At 45.4% G+C, this 14,580-nt stretch overlaps 1 protein-coding gene across 1 annotated transcript in view; it reads left to right on the plus strand.

Annotated features, from left to right (window-relative positions):
* Positions 1-14,580, plus strand: part of LILRB3 (leukocyte immunoglobulin like receptor B3) — a 250,857-nt gene that overhangs the window by 57,514 nt on the left and 178,763 nt on the right. The gene's annotated exons all lie outside the window — the stretch shown is intronic.

The following is a 14,580-nucleotide window of genomic DNA, read 5'->3' on the forward strand; positions in this document are numbered from 1 at the left end:
GTATCCCCCCACCAGGGCGTGTAACCCACCATTGTATCCCCCCACCAGGGCGTGTAACCCGCCGTTGTGTCCCCCCCACCAGGCGTGTAACCCGCCGCTGTATGCCCCCCACCAGGCTGTAACCCACCGTTGTATCCCCCCACCAGGGCGTGTACCCACCGTTGTATGCCCCCCACCAGGGCGTGTAACCCACCGTTGTATCCCCCGCACCAGGGCGTGTAACCCACCGCTGTATGCCCCCCACCAGGGGTGTAACCCACCGCTGTATGCCCCCCACCAGGGCGTGTAACCACCATTGTATCCCCCCACCAGGGCGTGTAACCCACCGTTGTATCCCCCCACCAGGGCGTGTAACCCACCGTTGTATCCCCCCCACCAGGGGTGTAACCCACCGTTGTATCCCCCCCACCAGGGCGTGTAACCCACCGTTGTATCCCCCCCACCAGGGCGTGTAACCCACCGTTGTATCCCCCTAACCCGCCACTGTATCCCCCGCACCAGGCGTGTAACCCACCGTTGTATCCCCCCCACCAGGGCGTGTAACCCACCGTTGTATCCCCCCCACCAGGCGTGTAACCCACCGTTGTATCCCCCCCCCAGGGCGTGTAACCCACCGTTGTATCCCCCCCACCAGGGCGTGTAACCCACCGTTGTATCCCCCCCCCAGGGCGTGTAACCCCCGTTGTATCCCCCCCCCAGGGCGTGTAACCCACCGTTGTATCCCCCTAACCCGCCACTGTATCCCCCCCACCAGGGCGTGTAACCCGCCGTTGTGTCCCCCCCACCAGGGCGTGTAACCCCCGTTGTGTCCCCCCCACCAGGGGTGTAACCCGCCGTTGTATCCCCCCACCAGGGCGTGTAACCCGCCGTTGTATCCCCCCCCAGGCGTGTAACCCGCCGTGTATCCCCCCACCAGGGCGTGTAACCCGCCGTTGTATCCCCCCCACCAGGGCGTGTAACCCGCCGTTGTATCCCCCCACCAGGGCGTGTAACCCCCGTTGTATCCCCCCCACCAGGGCGTGTAACCCACCGTTGTATCCCCCTAACCCGCCACTGTATCCCCCCCCCAGGCGTGTAACCCGCCGTTGTGTCCCCCCCACCGGGCGTGTAACCCGCCGTTGTGTCCCCCCCCCAGGGCGTGTAACCTGCCGTTGTTCCCCCCACCAGGGCGTGTAACCCACCATTGTGTCCCTGTCCCCGCCCAGGGTGTGTAACTCACCATCAGTCCCCCACCAGCGTGTGTAACCCACCATTTCCTGGCTCCTTCACACTCTCCTCCCTTCTCATGGGGAATTGTATGAGATCCTTGCTGACCTCAACTCCCAGCTCAGGCTTAGAACCCTATGGTCCCCTCCTCAAATGTGTTCAGGTTCCTGGGCCTTGTTGAAGTCACAGACCACTTCTCAGCTGCAGAGATATTGCGGGTTTGGTTTTTACAACAACTCAGGGACAGAGGACAACAATCTCCAGCCTCTGGGATGCTTAACTCTGCTCTTCGCTGGTCTCAGATTAGTCTCAAAATTAGCTAAACCCAAGCCTCACCCTTTGACCTCTAGTAATGCATCGGCTGTCAATACGGAATCCATAGATCTGCACGTAGGACTCCTGGTGTCCCAGGGCCAGGAATGTGAATCAGCCAAAGGCTGTGACTGCCTTTCCTTTTCTTTCTTTTTTTTTTTTTGTTGACACAAAGTCTCGCTCTATCGCCCAGGCTGGAGTGCAGTGGCGTGCTCTTGGCTCACTGCAACCTCTGCCTCCCAAGTTCAAGCAATTCTCCTGCCTCAGCCTGCTGAGTAGCTGGGATTACAGGCACGTGCCACCACGTCCAGCTAATTTTTTGTATTTTTAGTAGAGACAGGGCTTCACTGTGTTAGCCAGGATGGTCTCGATCTCCTGACCTGGTGATCTGCCCATCGCAGCCTCCCAAACTGCTAGGATTACAGGCATGAGCCACTGCGCCCAGCTTCCTTTTCTTTTTTTGTAGCTCACTCAGCTCTCCGCATTCTCTGGTTCAACTTAATAGTACTACTAATAATCCAAGTAATAATCTCACTATCTATTCTTCTGTCCATTTATCTGTTTTGTTTTACAATTAATGAGAGACTAGTCATAGATTCCAAGTAACTTTCTCAGGAATAAGAAACAGTATAGTGAACAAAACCTTGCAATGTTCATTCAGTTTATGGTAGAAATGGAGAAAGTCAGATGAATTAAGCAAAAATACAAAAGAGGTTAACTATTATTTAAAAACAACACACAGAGGGATAAATGGACAAAATTTAAGCTACCTAGAGGTCTTGGAATGTGTGTTGTCCTTATTAAAAAAAAATACCAGTGCCAGCCTGGCCAACATGGTGAAACCCCGTCTCTACTAAAAATACAAAAATTAGCTGGGCATGGTGGCCTGCACCTATAATCCCAGCTACTCAGGAGGCTGAGGCAGGAGAATCACTTGAATCAAGGAGGGAGAGATTGCAGTGAGCCAAGATCTTGCCACTGCACTCCATTCTGGGTGACAGAGGGAGACTGTGTTAAAAAAAAAAAAAAAAAAAAAGCAGTGAGTATTAGGGGCAAAGATCACTTAACCCAGTTTGTCATAAAAAGAAAAATGTTTGTGAGGATGTGACAGATTAGGTAAAAACTGAACAAAGAGCAAGAGGAGGATCCAGAAAGGTAACATTACCCAATATAGGAGCAGATGATTGGGGTATTTTGATACCAAAAAATGCGGAAATGTTCCTAGTATGTCTAAAATGTATTTGAGAATGAGGAAATGAAAAAGTGGTATAGAGCTGTATTTCCAGGTGTGCAAACAGACGTATGGACATCGACGTGTGCAATACATTGTTCACTGAAAATCAATACATAAATAAAGTGAGAAATAAAAACACTTATCTGCAATACAGCCATGAGTCTCAGAGGACAGCATGTGGAGAAATGTACATACATGGGGTATCTCTGAGAGGAAACAGAATGAAGAGATACTTGACTGCCTCTGGAGATGGAAGAAGATGGGAACAAGGATCACCTCTATGCACGTTGGTAAATATATTTGTGTGTGTGTGTGTTCTAGATGAAGTCTGACTCTTGTTTCCCAGGCTGGCATGCAGTGGCACGATCTCAGCTCACTGCAAACTCCACCTCCGCCTCCCAGGTTCAAGTACTTCTCCTGCCTCAGCCTCCTGGGTAGGTGGGATTACAGGCGCATGCCACCATGTCTGGCTAATTTTTTTCTTTTTGAGATGGAGTCTCGCTCTGTCACCCAGGCTGGAGTACAGTGGCGTGATCTCGGCTCACCGCAACCTTCACCTCTCGGGTTCCCGCCATTCTCCTGCCTCAGCCTCCCGAGCAGCTGGGACTACAGGCACCTGCCACCACGCCCGGCTAATTTCTTTGCATTTTTAGTAGAGACAGGGTTTCACCGTGTTAGCCAGGATGGTCTCAATCTCCTGACCTCATGATCTGCCTGCCTCGGCCTTCCAAAGTGCTGGGATTACAGGTGTGAGTGAGCCCACGCCTGGCCTGTTTTTTTTTTTTTTTTTTTTTTTTTAGGAGAGATGGGGTTTCACCATGTTGGCCAGGCTGGTCTTGAACTCGTGACCTCAGGTGATCCGCCCACCTCAGCCTCCCAAAGTGCTGGGATTACAGGCATGAGCACCGCGCCCGGACCCAACTTTTTTTTTAAATCAAGTGAGTGAGAAGAGGATTCATCTTTTCGGCAAGCCTCAGAAGTCCAGGTGATGATTCTGGTTAGAAAGACCTGTCCGTGGTCGGGCGCGGTGCCTCACACCTGTAATCCCAGCACTTCGGGAGGCCGAGGCAGGTGGATCACGAGATCAGAAGTTCAAGACCAGCTTGGCCAAGATGGTGAAACCCTGTCTCTACTAAAAATATGAAAAGTAGTTGGACATGGTGGTGGGTGCCTGTCGTCCCAGCTACTCGGGAGGCTGAGGCAGGAGAATTGCTTGAACTCGGGAGGCAGAGCTTGCGGTGAGCCGAGATCGTGCCATGCACTCCAGCCTGGGTGACAGAATGAGACTCCCGTCTCAAAAAAAAAAAAAAGAAAAAAAAAAAGAGCTGTCTGGAGTTAAATTCAGACCAGCAGGCTGGGCCCGGTGGCTCAGGCCTGTAATCCCAGCACTTTGGGAGGCCGAGGCGGCGGATCACGAGGTCAGGAGATCGAGACCATCCTGGCTAACACGGTGAAGCCCCATCTTTACTAAAAATACAAAAAATTAGCCAGGCATGGTGGCGGGCGCCTGTAGTCCCAGCTACTCAGAACTCGGGAGGCTGAGGCAGGAGAATGGGTGAACTCGGGAGGTGGAGCTTGCAGTGAGCCGGGATCGCACCACTGCACTGTCTAGCCTGGGTGACCAGCGAGACTCCGTCTCAAAAAAAAAAAAAAAAAAAAATCCAGACCAGTAGTGATTTTCCCTAAAACGAGAATCCTGACATAGGAGCTTCCACACTCACCACAACTGGAGTCAACGTTACACACAGACCCCAAGGTGTCCAAGTACTTTCTATGAGTGTTGCTGCTAAAAAAAATACAACACAACAATCATCATCATAATACAAACTCCAGGCCTCTTGGATTCTAAAAATGGGACTTGTGTATCTCTTTTTTCTCCAAATTTAGCCTGGCCTCTCTTTCTCGAGTCGGCTACAGCAAGTTCCTTGAGTTCCCGGTGTGGTTGAAATCATAAATATTCCTTTTCTTTCATTTCCCTTTTTCACATCCCCAAACCCACATGGTGGTTCATCTGGGGAGCCGTATTTCCTTGGGGAGGAAAGTGAGATTTTGAGGAAAGTAACGGTGGGTGTCATACCCAGGGGAGATTAACTTTCAGTTCCTGCAGTTGCCCCTACCAGGGCAACAATCTGGTGCTCATAGAAACCTGCTCAGAGAATCTCTTTCTTGCTTTTGTTCCTTCCTCAACACAACGGCCACAGTTACCAGTGGAGACAAAATACATCCGGAGTGGACTGGAGTGCAAGAAAAGGTACATCTGGCATTTCCTTGCCTAGGAAGTCGCTGGCACAGAAGTTCAGAAATGAGTGAGCTTTTGAAAACAAGAACGGGCCCGGCGCAATGGCTCACGCCTGGAATCCCAGCACTTTGCGAGGCCTAGGCAGGCCCATCATCTGAGGTCAGGAGTTTGAGACCAGCCTGGCCAACATAGGAAACCCCCATCTCTACTAAAAATAAAAAATAAAAATTAGCCGGGCTTATGGTACAGGGCTGTAATCCCAGCTACTCTGGAGGCTGAGACAGAGGTGGAGGCTGCAGTGAGCCGAGACTGTGCCTCTGCACTCCAGCCTGGATGACAGAGCACGACTCTGTCTCAACACACACACACACACACATACACACACACACACACACACACACACACACACACACAATGACATTCTGCCTTTGATAAATAGGAGAATCACATCCCAGATTTATTTAGAGTTTGCTAAAGGTATTCATCTCAAGAGCAGCTGAGCAAACTCAACTTTGAACTACCACTCTCCATGAGTTCCCCAACCTCCCTGTCCCTTAGAATAAAAGATTCCTCTTATTCTAGTCTTCAAACTGGGGTCTGATTCCATCGGTTTTGGGGATGTCTCTTTGCAATTCCAAAAAAAAAAAAAAAAATCGGCACCACGGGGAAGAGCAAGGAATACGGTCTGTTCTCTCTCCCCACTTCAGGTGGGCCTCTTAACCTTCACGTCTTTCCTTCCACAATGACCGCTCAAGAGGCACCAATGACCCCAATACTGCTTGAAAAATAAAACTGCTTCCTCTCTACCCCTTCAGGAAGCAACCTCTTCTGTAAAGATTTCATGGCCGGGCATGGTGGCTCACGCCTGTAACCCCAGCACTTTGGGAGGCCAAGGCAGATGGATCACCTGAGGTCAGGAGTTCAAGACCAGCCTGGCCAACATGGTGAAACACCTTCTCTACTAAAAATACAAAAATTAGCTGGGGGTGGCAGTGATCACCTGTCATCCCAGCTATTCAGGAGACCAAGACAGGAGAATCGCTTGAACCTGGGAGGCAGAGGTTGCTGTGAGCCGAGATTGCACCATTGCCCTCCAGGCTGGGCAACAAGATTGAAATTCCCATCTCAAAAAAAAAAAAAAAAAAAAACCCAATGAAGGAGCCTCTTCAATAAATTATATTGCACAAACTGGATATTCTCATCAAAAGAATGAAGTTGGACCATTATCTAACACTGTTCAAAAAAATTAAATCAAAATGGATTAAGAATTTAAACAAAAGACCTGAAACCAGAAAAATCCTAGAGGAAAATACAGGGAAAACTTCCTTGACATAGGTCTCAGTGACAATATTTTTGATATGACACCAAAATCCCAGGCAAAAAAAAATGAAGTAAAAATAAATATGTGTGACTACATCAACCCGAAAGGCTTCTTCAAAGCAAATAATCAAGATAACGAAAAGGGAAAGTATAAAATGGGGGAAAATATTTGCCAACCATATATCTGATTAAATATCCATATGTAAAGGACTGATACAACTCAATAGCAAAATGACAAATTACCAATTTTAAACGGGGAAAGAACGTGAATAGACATTTTCCCAAAGAAGACATATAAATGGCTAACAAGTATATGAAAAGGTATTCAGCATCACTAATCATTAGAAAAACGCATATTGAGGTCAGGCACAGTGGCTCAAGTCTGTCATCCCAGCACTTTGGGAGGCTGAGGCAGGTGGAACATGTGAGCTCAGGAGTTCGAGACCAGCCTGGCCCACGTGGTGAAACCCCAGCTCTACTAAAAATACAAAAATTAGCCGGGCGTGGTGGCGGGCCCCTGTAATCCCAGCTACTCGGGAGGCTGAGGCAGGAGAATCGTTTGAATTCGGGAGGCGGAGGTTGCAGTGAGCTGAGATTGGGCCGCTGCACTCCAGCCTGGGCGGCCGAGTGAGACTCCATCTCACAACAATAAAGAAAAATGCACGTTGAAATCACAGGGAGATGCCACCTCACTCCGGTTAGGATGGCTATTATAAAAACAGCCAAATATGGCAAGTGCTGGGAAGGACGTTATCCAACAACCCTTGGCCATTGTTAGTGAAAATGCAGGTTGGTGCAGTTATGATAGATAACAACATAACAGAATGGAAGTTTCTTAAAAACTTAAAAATCAAACTGTATGACACAGCATTTTCAACTCTGGATACTCATCCAAAAGAACCGAAATCAACATCTTAAAGTGATATCTGCATTCCTATATGTATTGCACCGTTATTCACAATAGCCAACATGCAGAAACAACATAAATGTTCATTGATGGATAAAAAGATAAAGGGAATGTGGCATATACATATCATGGAATACTGTCCAGCCTTTTAAAGGAAAGAAATCCTATAGTTTGAAAGAAGATAGTTGGATCCAGGTGACATTACACTAAGTAAAATGAGCCAGACACAGACAGACAAATGCCTTATGATGTCATGTAAGTGTGAATCTAAAACAGTCAAACTCTAAAAGCCAAGTGTAGCATGATGGCCACCAGGGGCTGGCAATGGGGAAAGGAGAAAATGTAGGTCAAAGAGTAGAAAGCTTCAATTCTCCAAGATGAATAAATTCTGGAGAGCTAACGGATAGCATGGCGACTAGAGGTAACAACACGAAATTTGCTGAGAGCAGATTCTAAGTATTCCAATCCCCCCACACACAATTATGTGAGATGACGGGTGTGTTAATTATTTTAATTGTGGTGATTGTTTCACTATCTATACATTTATCTATAGAAAACCATCAAGCTGTACACCTTAAATAAACATATTTTAAAATAGGTATTTTAAATATATACATATTTAAATACACTGCACTTCAACCTGGGTGACAGAGTGACATCCCATCTCAAAACAGGTTAGCAAATTATGTCTGTTACTCAGGTAAGACATGCGGACACCCACTCCTGAACTCAGTAATGGGCAAGCCTGCTGTATATCAAGGGATACTACCTCTTTTTTGGGGGGCGTGGGTTTTGAAGGAGTCTTGCACTGTCGCCCAGGCTGGAGTGCAGTGGTGCAATTTCGGCTCACTGCAACCTCCGCCTCCCGAATTCAAACGATTCTCCTGCCTCAGCCTCCCGAGTAGCTGGGACTACAGGTATGCGCCACCACGCCCGGCTAATTTTTGTATTTTTAGTAGAGATGAGGTTTCACCATGTTGACCAGGCTGGTGTCGAACTCCCGCCTTCAGCCTCCTAAAGTGCTGCGATTACAGGCGTGAGCCACCGCACCCGGCTTAAGGGGATACTACTTCTTGTATTACGTTTTATTATTTTCCAGTGTTAAAGAGCACCTTGTTTATTATTACACTCGACATAATTAGCAGAACATGGAAATTATTAAGAAGTAAAACCACATGCTAAAATCCACACGTTTAAAATTCAGTATATAGCTAGTAAATATGATTAAAGAGGAAAGAAAAAGCAGAAAGTGGAATACGGACTAGGCAATGAAAGCAATCACCTCCTTAACATTTTGGTATGAACTGGTTGCATAATTGCTACATAAATTGGTAAACTGAATGAAATGAATACTTACTAATTATTTGTGATTTTGGGCGCCTGTAGTCCCAGCTACTCGGGAGGCTGAGGCAGGAGAATGGCGTGAACCCGGGAGGCGGAGCTTGCAGTGAGCTGAGATCCAGCCACTGCACTCCAGCCTGGGCGGCAGAGCGAGACTCCGTCTCAAAAAAAAAAAAAAAAAAAAAAAAAAAAAAAAAAAGAAAATACACAAACACTAGGTAAGCAATAATTTACAGATCTTTGTAGACACAGTGTTGTATTTAAAATTTTGGAGAAAAAATAGCTTAAGAAAATGTGTGTTATTGTACTAATCAAGCATTCAAACAAACATGGAAGACATTTCACAAGAAAATAGGGGTCCTAAAATTAGACTGAAGAAATGCACAGAAACCATTATCCTGCATGGGGAAGCTTAATATTTTAAAGAGTTTAACCAACAAAATATGTGTGCATAAACGAGGTATTTTATAACCAAACGCCAACATTCCCAAATGCTCTGTGCTGGTAACAAAGAAGACAGCAAAATAATATTGTTCATAATAGGGTAAATAGCTTTACCAAGTATTTTTAAAATTATAGATACAATTGGGTTATACTGAGCCAAGAATATAGCACAGTCTACCAAATAATGTGAAGTATTTGGTACATAGATAAATAAACAGTTGTACAGATAAAAATTGATTTTATCTATGACTTTAAAAACTAAAGAGCTTGAGACATATAGGTATAAAATACACTAGGAACTTAGTGTATGAGTAGAAGTTAGTTCAAAAACGAGTCGTAAGCCAGGTGCAGTGGCTCACGCCTGTAATCCCAGCACTTTGGGAGGCCGAGGCAGGCAGATCACCTGAGGTCAGGAGTTCAAGACCAGCCTGGCCAATATGGTCAAAATATTTCAAAAATAAATTTGAAAGTGCAGGTGATTTTTAGGTAAAATACATTCATTAGCCAAATGTTTAATTCAGGGTCACACCTTCAATTTGTATAATAATTGTTCTGATTCCAGCCTTGCTTTTTTAATTCTACACAGAAATAAATGAATTATGGTTTCTCAATTTGCCAATAATTAAAGTAGAATGAAAAGAGAATCCTTCTATATTTATATCATGCAAAGTAAAATATATGGCTTTCTTAGTCATGTTTAATTGAACAGAAAATTTTATAAGTATTCAAAATATAAATGGTTTTTAAAGAATTCAAATTAGGATTCATCAAAAATAGGACCATCTTTATTCTTGAAAAACATTGTATTTGTTTACTCTAATAATGAACAAATTATTCAGTTATGATGTGATTTAACTGAGAATTGGGAAATTAGAATCTTGGTAAAGTACAGATTAGTTAAAAGAAAAAGATGCTTTAGAAAATCAAAGACATTTCTGAAAGAATGTATAATAACCAATAACAGTTTGACCCCAGTGTTACAGAGGATGGGGAGAAGGTGGAAGAATGAGAAAATAATACACATTTCATGTAGTCTATGTGCACAAATCTTTTTCTTTTGTTGGGAAGAAAATGTTTTATCACAACAAAGATAATAAATTTAGCAACTTTGTTCTAGAGATCAATCAATAAATCCAAATAGGAGAAAGAGGAGTGGTCTATAAAAGCAGAAAGCAATCTCACAAATGAATATATATAGTGTACTAAATAAATGGAGCTGGATGGTAAATAAAGGCAACAAGAAAATATCTATGAATCCTAGACCAGCTGTGATGATGGCTTCATATGCCCTTACAGAACTGCAATAATTCGTGAAAAAGTAAAGACCTTCTCCTTTCTTTATCAAAGTGATTTTTATGGAGGTAGAATGTAGGACAAAATGAGGCACATTTTACTTCTTGGAACAGCAACAGGAAAATTCCCATCCCGCAGCTCTTACAAGTTAGATCTTAGCAATCGGAACAGAACAGGTTTTCACGGCTGAAGGACTGAGCAGAACAACAGTTTTAGGAAGCTTTAGCTCTAAATCCCAGTGGATCTGGAGCAGGTGCAGAGCTTTGGGGACTCTCAAAGCACTTTTAAATCTAGTTAAGTGTCAGAATTGCATTTAGACATCAACACATTTACATTCCTTGATGATTCCTCCTCCCTAAGCCTTAAACATATAGTCACCTTTATCAAAAAGACATTTTATTTGTTTAAGTGGAAGATATAGTTTACTTTCTTCACACAGACGCCAGAAATTTTCTATGAACATAGAATTGTTGGTGCAATCAAGTGCATACTGCTTCCCAGATCCAATAACAAAAGAGATGAAGGTGTATAATTTTATACTCATCACAGAAAGTTTTCAGAGACTAACTGGCATCACCAACCAAAATACAACATGCTACCACCACAACTATTTTCAAATGTCCTCAGTAGTAGTTTCCACTGGACGGCAGGTGTGTAAGCAGGAGCCAAGAGTGAAATATGCTCTTCCGAGCAAGAGAGCAAAGGCTGTGAGATTTGGTGTATTCATCCAGAGAGAGTGTTTTAAATGGGGCTATGACAGAGAAGGTAGACAAGAGGTGTCAGGCAGCCCTGGACACCCTCAGAAAATATCCCCGCTTCATGGATTTATTTTCTATGTTCAGTTTTGACACTAAAAGGTAAAAAAAATATATATATATCTCCACCCTATAGTTTGTATGACAAACATTCTCACTTGTTCAAGCTGTATTCAATGTCAAGCCCATTTTATTTCCCCTACTACAAAATCCCACTGCTGTGGTCCTTGTACCTACAGTGATGGTTCTGAATAAAGCCCTCCCTACTTTGCTTTAATAAAGGTCACTGGGTAATCTTTCTCTCAACACCTTGCCCAGCTGGCCCACGGCTCCAAGAAAGGGAAGGTCAGACCCCTGGCCTGTGCCCTGGATACTCACAGGGACGTCTGGGAGTATATGCTGCTGCCCCATCTGGCCCAGGTGAGGCCTCTCCTCCCTTCCACGTTGGGCCCCACTGCAGCCTCCTAGTGCTCACACCCCAGGAGAATTGGGGTGGGGTCACAAGCACAGGGTAGGCCCTCCCTCTCTGCCTGGCCACACTGCACTGCCAGGTGAGTTAAATACTGCACTGCCCAGGTGGTGCTTGAGGGCCGTGCAGCAGGAGGGACATCTCCACACAGCAATGTCCCCAGACCTCATCACCCTGAGTTCTGGCCCCTGCATTGGGCAGGTTGGAGGGCGAAGAAGAAAAGACAGTCCCCTGCATCTGGTTTTCTGTCTTCTCTCTGGGCCCATCCTCCTCCCACTAATACTTCAAGAAATAACAGTGTGATATTTTTGCTTAATTTCCCCTAAACTATATCTGTCCTGCTTTCCACTGTGACCTCACCGCCTGAACTTCCCGGACTTCCTTACACTGGAGCAGACAGTGGCATCTGCTCAGCTCAGCTCTCCTGTACTCTGTGAGGGGTAGAAAAATTCACACATCCTCTCCTATGTCCAGACTGTCCACCTTCTGCTAAGAGTTCATTTACCCACCTGTCAACCTCAGAGTCAAACAAACAAGACGTTATGGGAGAAAACACCTGGCTGATGGTTGAAAAACAACCAGAAAAGAAAGACAGAGATACAGAAAAAGAGACAGAGATGGCTGGGCACAGTGGCTCATGCCTGTAATCCCAGGACTTTGGGAGGACGAGGTGGGTGGATCACCTGAGGTTGGGAGTTTGAGACCAGCCTGACCAACATGCAGAAATCCCGTCTCTAACAAAAATACAAAAAATTAGCTGGGTGTGGTGGTGCATGCCTGTAATCCCAGCTACTCGGGAGGCTGAGGCAGGAGAATTGCTTGAACCTGGGAGGCAGAAGTTGTAGTGAGCCGAGATCGCCCCATTACACTCCAGCCTGGGCAACAAGAGCGAAACTCTGTCTCAAAAAAAAAGAGAGAGACACAGAGAGAGAGAGAGACAGAGACACATTGTGAGACAGAAAGACAGAAGGAGAGAGAGACAAGGACAGAGACAGAGCAGGGAGAATGTGTCCCACGTGAAGAACAGGGAAAATCAGTCATGATGTTCACGCAAGAAAGCAAAGATATAGAGTATAGCAATAGAAAGCAGATCACAGGAGGAAATTAAACCTGAGCACAAATAGAAAATTAAAGCTTAGTACAAATTAAAATCGGGTAGGCCAGCCAGGCACCCACCCTCTTTGAACCAGGACAGAAACCTCCCAGCAGATTGAGCTGCAGCCCGTCCCGGGATTCATATCATGGAATCAGGAGCCTCACCCGGATCTGAAGCCCCTGCCTCTAAGACTTGGCCGACCTTGGACAGGTTACTGCATGTCTCGGTCCATAGTTTTTTTTTTTTTTTTTTGAGGAAAATAATAGAGTGCGCTGTGAAGGATTTGTAGGAAAATTTAATGTATCCATGTTTGCCTACAACTAAATTAGCAACTGCCCCATAGAAAGAGCTGGCTGAGTTTTTGCTGAATTCTTAAAAATCTTTCTCTCTCTCTCTATATATAAAATAATATTTTAAAAATATTCTCTTTGTAGTGGGCATGCAGGCTTCTTTTCTAGGATTTTTCATTTGTTTGGTTTGCTTTTCCGGGATTTTTTTCGTATTCTTTTTTTCACTGACAGATAATAATGGCATATATGTACGGAGTACAATGTTGCATTACTCTGTTTTCACACTGCTACAAAGAACCTCCCCGGACTGGGTAATTTATAAAGGAAAGAGGTTTAATTGACTCACAGTTCAGCATGGCTGGGGAGGCCTCAGGAAACTTACAATCATGGCGGAAGGAGATTCCTCACAAGCAGGCAGGAAGGAGAACGAATACAGGAGGAATTACCAAACACTTATAAAACCATCAGCTGTCATGAAAACTCACTCACTATCAAAAGAACAGCATGGGGAAAACTGCCCCGATGATTCAATGACCTCCACCTGGTCTCTCCCTTGACACGTGGGGATTGTAGGGCTTACAATTCAAGATGAGAGGTGGGTGGGAACACAGAGCCAAACTGTCTTAAGTGTTTTGATGATTGGTTTACAGGTGCAGTTCTTCTCAGGTGGGGTCTGAAGGGGTGACTGCCCCTCCACACCTGTGGGCGTTTCTAGGTAGGTGGAACCAGAGACTTGAGAAAACAAATGAGACACAGAGACAAAGAATAGAGAAACAGAAAGTGGCCCCAGGGGACCGGCGCTCAGCATACGGAGGACCCGCGCCAGCACCGGTCTCTGAGTTCCCTGAGTATTTATTGAGAATTATCTTTGCCATCTTAGAAAAAAGGGAAGTGGCAGGATAATAGGATCATCGTAGGGAGAAGGTCAGCAGTAAGACATATGAATAAAGATCTCTGGGACTTAAGTTTAAGGAAAAGTGCTGTACCTTGATATGCACAGGTAAACATCTCCATAAACCTTTTTAGTGCATTAAGAGCAGCATTGCGCTAGCAAGTCCCACCTTTCGCCCTAAGGCAATTTTCTCCTTTCTCAGTAAACAGAACAGACAATCGGGTTTTACAGGGAGATGTTCCATTGCCCAGGGACGGGCAGGAGACAGATGCTTTTCTCTATCTCAACTGCCAACAACCGCCAAGAGGCCTTCTTTCCTCTTGCACTAGTCCTCCTCAGCACAGACCCTTCACGGGTGTCAGGCTGGGGGACGATCAGGTCTTTCCCTTCCCACGAGGCCATATTTCAGACTATCAAATGGGGAGAAACCTTGGACAATCCCTAGCTTTCCTAGGCAGAGGTCCCTGCGACCTTTGGCAGTGTATGTGTCCCTGGGTACTTGAGATTAAGAGAATGGTGATGACTTTTAACCAGCAAGGTGCCTTCAGGCACTTGTTTAACAAAGCACACCCTGCACAGCCCAAAATCCTTTAAACCTTGAGTCACCACAGCACATGTCTCTTGCAAGGACAAGGTTGGGGGTAGGGTCACAGATTAACAGCATCTCAAATACAGAACCAAATGGAGTCTCTTATGTCTACTTCTTTCTATATAGACACAGTAACAGGCTGATCTCTCTTTTCCCCACAGAGTCTCACGCAGAGCTGTGCCCATTGGAGTCT

The sequence above is a fragment of the Trachypithecus francoisi genome, unplaced genomic scaffold, assembly GCF_009764315.1.
Source record: "Trachypithecus francoisi isolate TF-2019V2 unplaced genomic scaffold, Tfra_2.0 Lachesis_group12, whole genome shotgun sequence".
Classification (NCBI taxonomy): domain Eukaryota; kingdom Metazoa; phylum Chordata; class Mammalia; order Primates; family Cercopithecidae; genus Trachypithecus; species Trachypithecus francoisi.